The sequence below is a fragment of the Stenella coeruleoalba genome (assembly GCF_951394435.1).
Source record: "Stenella coeruleoalba genome assembly, chromosome: 4".
NCBI lineage: Eukaryota > Metazoa > Chordata > Mammalia > Artiodactyla > Delphinidae > Stenella > Stenella coeruleoalba.
This window is the reverse complement of record NC_137149.1, coordinates 4,474,652-4,480,651: the sequence shown is the minus strand read 5'-3', so window position 1 is coordinate 4,480,651 and position 6,000 is coordinate 4,474,652. Positions and strand designations below refer to the sequence as shown.

General features: G+C 52.7%; 1 protein-coding gene across 4 annotated transcripts in view; it reads left to right on the top strand.

Annotated features, from left to right (window-relative positions):
- Positions 1–3,066: 3,066 nt before the first annotated feature.
- The window catches only part of KIAA0232, a 92,508-nt gene continuing 89,574 nt past the window's right edge, over positions 3,067–6,000 (top strand). For all 4 annotated transcript variants that reach the window (XM_079919912.1, XM_079919914.1, XM_079919913.1 and 1 more), the window contains exon 1: positions 3,067–3,437. The gene's annotated coding sequence lies outside the window, so the exon portion shown is untranslated. The remainder of the gene's footprint in view (positions 3,438–6,000) is intronic.

Below are 6,000 nucleotides of genomic sequence, written 5' to 3'. Positions count from 1 at the left end.
CCGTGGACAAGATGACTGCTCTCCTGGGATCCAGGTCTTCGGTGGAAGGGAGGCTGAGCTTAAAGAGTAAATAAACATACAACCAAGATAATTTCAGATACTGATAACAGCTATGGATAAAAACCAAAACGAAACAGGATGGTGGCATCATGACTGGGAAGGCTGGCTACTTTAAAGTGGGGATCAGGGAAGGTGTCTCTTAGCAGGTGACATTATAGCTGAGCTTTGAACAAGGAGGAGCCAGCTATGCAAACATCTGGGGACAGAAGGTTCTGTGAAGAGAAATCAGAAAGTGCAAAAGCCCTGAGGCTGGAGTCAGCCTAGCCTTCTAGGACTTTCATCAAAACAAATAATCTGGGACTTTGCTGGTGTCGCAGTGGTTAAGAATCCACCTGCCAATGCAGGGGACACGGGTTCAAGCCCTGGTCCAGGAAGATTCCACATGCCGCAGAGCAACTAAGCCCGCGTGCCACAACTGCTGAGCCTGTGCTCTAGAGCCGGCGAGCCACAACTACTGAAGCCCGCGTGCCTAGAGCCCGTGCTCCGCGAGAGAAGCCATCACAATAAGAAACCCGCCCACCGCAGCCAGCGAAGAGTAGCCCCCACTCAACGCAATTAGAGAAAGCCCACAGGCAGCAACAAAGACCCAACGCAGCCACACATAAATAAATAAATGGCAAAAAACAAATAATCTGAAGGCAAGGGGGCTGGATTTTTTGTTTGTTTGCTTTTGTTTTTGTTTTGGCCGCACCACAGAGATTGAACTTGGGCCCTCAGCAGTGAGAACACAAGAGTCCAAACCATTGGACGGCCAGGGAATTCCCAGGGGGGCTGTTTTGTTAAGGAAACAAAGTAAACAAGATATTTTCATTCTCTAACCTGTAATCTTCCCCCACCACCTCAAAATCATACTAATACTAGTTAATTCCTACTCAGTTTAAATACTTCTTCCTCCAAGAAGCCTTCTGGTCCCACTAGTTTGTGGTTTATAAAAACTGGTCTGTGGCAAAATGAGAAAAATGTCAGAAAACCCGTGTGTGTGTGTGTGTGTGTGTGTGTGTGTGTGACTAAAAGGTTGCCAACCGTGTTACCTTTCTCTGAGAATATCTGAGATATATTGTTACTACAATCATCCCTCCGTTCAGCAGGGATTGGTTTCAGGACCCTTTCAACACCAAAATTGGAGGATACTCAAGTCCCTTACATAAAATGGCACAGTATTTGCATATAACCTATGCACATTCCCCTCCTTCATACTTTAAATCATCTCTAGACTATTTATAACACCTAATGCAATGTAAATAGTTATAAATACAATGTAAATGTTATGTAAATAGTTGTGGCGAAGTCAAAATTTGCTTTTTGGAACTTCCCGGAATTTTTTTCTTAAGTATTTTTTTGTTTTGTTTTGTTTTGTTTTGTTTTGTTTGCGGTACACGGGCCTCTCACTGCTGCGGCCTCTCCTGTTGCGGAGCACAGGCTCCGGACGCGCAGGCCCCGCGGCCATGGCTCACGGGTGCAGCCGCTCCGCGGCATGTGGGATCTTCCCGGACCGCCGCACGAACCCGTGTCCCCTGCATCGGCAGGCGGACTCTCAACCACTGCACCACCAGGGAAGCCCTTCTCAAGTATTTTTGATCCATGGTTGTTTGAGTCCACGGATGCAGACCCATGGGTACAGAGGGCTGACTGTATTTTTATTTTTTACTGTTAATAAGTCCTTTTCACTAAATGATGAGTGTAGATGACGACAAAGTTAACGCGGCAAAAATTAAAAGTTGACCACTCTTTGCAAATCCTCTATATTGGGGGGTAAATTTCTCTGGTTGGTCTGTGAATCCCAGGTCCGAGGGCACCTGGGAACTAGACTCCGAAGCTCCATTACTTGCCCCTTCTTTGCACCCAGGTCACTCTGGATTTCCCACACCCTTTCATCCTCTCCCTCTTTTCAGAGTTTGATCTCCAAGAGGGCAGGGTCGCCCCTGCCTGGCGTCCAGCAAGGCCCAGAACAGGTGCTCAGAAGACACGGATTGAATGCACTGTGATTCATGATGAGACACATTCAGTTGAGATGAACCTCACAGAATAAAACTGGGAGCAAACTGATGAAGGGAGAGAGCTGTGTAAAGGAGAAGATCCCAGACCTCACAGCCAGGAGCCTGGGTTCAAATCCTGCAAGAGGCAGTGTGGTTTGGGGAAGTCAGAAGACCTCACTTCTTCTGGAGCAGTAAAGCTTAGGTGAAATCATTTACTTTCTCTGAGCCTCGGGTTTCTCTCCTGTGAGATGGGAACAATAATGCCTTGACTCAGGATTCTTCTTAAGAACAAAACACAGGTGTACAGAAAAGCACTTTGTAGAAAGTGTGCAAATAGTTTGTGGTCCATCCCTCCAGCACCCACCCAGCCCGTAATATCCAGTTTGCCCCTTCCCAGCCTGTACGTCAGCTTCTCCTACGCCAGGGAGCTGGTGCGGGAACCTTGCTTCGCAAGTTCTGAAAGGAAAGCTCAGTGCCTGGCGCTTAGTAGGTGCTCAACAAATAAATCAATGGAGAATGACCCCCAGGCAGGTCATGCTCCCTCTTAAGAAAATTGGCAATCTCCAAGAGGCTCCTTTCTCTCTGGCGCCTGTGATACTTATTTGCCTTTTTAAGGACAGACCTACGAATCACATTTAGGAAAAGTGGGTGGGTGTGAAGAGACTTTGATTAAAAGGTTAGTGCACATTTTTGGTTCCCACTTCCGAATCTTCCAGAATTTATTTTTGCCTACTTAATAAAAAGAGCCATGTCACATTTCTTTAGCTTGTCTTCTGGGTTAAAAAAAAAATTTTTTTTTTTAAGCCTGTATTTTAAACCGCCCACTCCAGCCATCCCAGGACGCGGCGAGGAGGGGGCCGCAGACAGGTGGAGCGTGTGCCGGGAAGGCGGGGACCGAGGCAGCCCGGAGGCGGGGAGGGGCGGCGGCGGAGTTCGGGAGCCCCACTCGCCCCTCCGCAGGGGGCGTCTCCGCTCCTACGCCCCGCACACCGGGTGGGCTTCTGCCGCCTGTCCTCCAACCTCCCGGCGACTCCCAGCGCCCACCGGCAGCAGCAAGGCTCCGCCAGGCTCCAGGGCCCTCCGCTCGCTCGCCCGTGTCGGGAAGCCCAGCGCCGGCCGGAGGGGCGGGGCTGGGGCGGTGCGGTGGCGCTGATGTAATCCCGGCTCCTGGGCGGAAGGATATGGAGCGCGCCCGGTTGGCTGGGCGCTGAGGCCAGTTGCCGGGTAACGGAGCGGAGCGGCCGCGGTGCGCCGCCTCCCGCCCTCCGCCGAGTGGCGCCGGAGCCGCCGCCGCTTTACGTAAGGCGCAGGCCAGGGCTGCCCGGCGCTCGGCAGCCGCTCGGAGCCCTCGGAGCGAGGAGGCGCCCCCGCCAGCCGCCGCGACGCCCGGCCGCTCGGCAGGTACCGCGGGTGGGCTGGGCGGGCTGAGCGGGCCGCGGCCCCTTGGGCGGCTGGGGCGGGCCGCCACCGCGGCCGAAGGTCTCCGGGACCGGCCTGAGGGAGGCCGGGCCGCCCCGCCGGGCCGCGGGCTCCGCGAGGACCCCGGCCGGACCCCGGGCGTGCGGTGGGCTGCCGGCCCGGGGACCCCGGCCCTGGGGAGCCGGGCGCCGGCGCACGGGGCGGACGATGAGTCCGCACAATGGGCGGGTGTCGCCGCGCTGGGAGCGGTTCTCTGGGGGGAGGCGCGGCGAGGTGGGGAGCGGACGTGCGGCCGGGGTGCGGCGCCCAGAGTGCGGCGGCCGCGGGACAGTTGGAGCGGCCGGCCAGCCGGCCGGTGGGCGCTCGCGGCGCTGCCCTCGCCCAGCTGCGTCCCTCCGCCCCCTCCCCTCCTGCATTGTCCTTTAGGGGCCCGGGAAGGGAAGCCGCCGGCGGGGGAGGGGAGGGGCGGGGCGGCGCGGACGGACGGGCGCGCGGGCCTGTGGCGCTGCGCGCGCGGGGCGGGCCCTGCCGGTGGGGCGGGCCCTGAGGCGCAAGGTTCGGCGAAGGTTACGGCCGCCCGCGGGAGGGACTGGCACGCAAAGTCATCCGCGGCCGCGGCGCAGGAGGGCCTGAGCCGGCTCGGGCCGGCTCCAAGCACACGCGTCCCCGGCAGCCCCTCGGAGCTCTCCGCTCCTCCGCGCCCGAGGAACGGCTGGTCGCGAGGGAAATGCCTGCAGCCCCAGGACTTAGCGGGCGGTGCGCAGTTGAACGGGCCTGCCGAACTGTTGGTGGCGGACCCCCCCCGAAATCTTGGCAGAAGCCGGTTTTGATTTCACTTTCGCCACCTTTCACTTTTTGCCCTCCATAGACAGGCAATGGAGACCTCACCTAGTACAAAGTGTAGGAGATTAAGCGGGTAGGGGGACATGTGGTTCTTTGGAATGGTTTAACTAAATGTGGTTTCTGCTAATAAATATCTGGGTTGGATTCTTGGATATCTAGGTCGGCTACTTCGGCCAGGTTCCTAAGATTGAGCTTTACGTGTCTGGGTCTTTGCTTGTTTTAAAAAAACTGTGGTAGGAGATTGGTGAAGAGGTCGGGGCAAGCAGTTTTGATAATAGGTGATGCCGTGGATAAAACTAACTATACAATCAAATCCCTAATCCCTAAGGTAGGTTTCTCCTGTGCAATAAGACCGGGGCCCGAGCACCTTGACATTTCATAGATTTCGAATCCGACGTGGCGGGGTCGGGGGCGGGAATCTATCACTTTGCAGCCTGAAGGTCAAATATTCTCTCATAGGTTATTTTGGATTGATCCACTCATAAATGGTTCTCGGGATCTTTATGACATTTCTTGGTAGCAAAAATTATTTCTGAAATTGTGCCTTTGCATACCTATAGATAAGCTTCTTGCAGTGTTCTATATTCAGTTGCTGTACTTGATAAATAATGAATTTTTAATAATTCAAAAAAAATTTATTGCTTCAGTTTGGGCACATATATTACGGTTTTTATATAAGCCTGTGTCATCAGTGAAATGCCAGTTTGGCCACTGAAACATTGAAGGAAGGAGAGAATATTACTCTTCAATATTTAACTTTGTAGAAAGTAGAATTAGAGGTACAAATGTTTTGTTTTTAAAGAAAAGTACCAGTCTTTACCATGGCATCAACATAAGGCAAATCTGTAACTATTTCAAAGGCAATTAGCTTATTTGTTACACGAGTTGCAAACATTTAAGAAAATTAAATGGATTTTTGGTGCTTCTTTAATGGTACCGTAGATCACTCCGCGCTTCATTTTATAGCAGCACTTTTCAAAAGCAGTAGGGTTGTTTTTATTTCGCAGTGTGGAAAGTACTGAGCCTGGGTTGTTCTCCCTGTTTCAGCAGCATTTGACTTGGAGCAGTTCATGGCCTCTGGGCCAGTTTTCTCATCTCTAAAATGGGAAGAGTGTTGATAACTGTCCCGTGGCATGGTTGGAATGATCAAGTGAGGGGAGATGTGACATTGTTATGCCAACTTTCAGTCCCTTTTAAAATACTAGGTAGTGCTAGTATGTCCAAGCTTCAGGTTCCTCTCTTGGCTTAAAGCTTTCTTGTGACCCTCCCCATCCCTTCCTGTCTGCACTTTGCCTGGCTGTCAGGTCACCTTTCCTAAATCTAGATTGCATCTTGTCAGCCTCTGGCTCAGAATGCTTCTAAGGACTGACCGCCTGTTGTTTGGAGGCCAGAACCAGACTCAGCAGCATCACATTCAAGGCCCTTCACAGTCTGGCCCTGGTCATCTCTGAACTTTACCTGTCTTCTCGGTTCCCCTTCCACACTGTCCCGCCAAATGAGACTACTCTTGGTTCTCTGAACAGGCCAGGCTGCTTCATCCCTTCTTCCCTTATAACTTTTTCTCTGACTGGAATGCCCTGTCTCACTTCCACCCACTCCACTTTTTAAAAGTCCACATCTGATTTTATGTCCTCTCTGGAGCCCTTTGGAAATCCTGTCAAAGTGAATTATTCATTTCTGCAGTCATAATCTTCTATTTTTA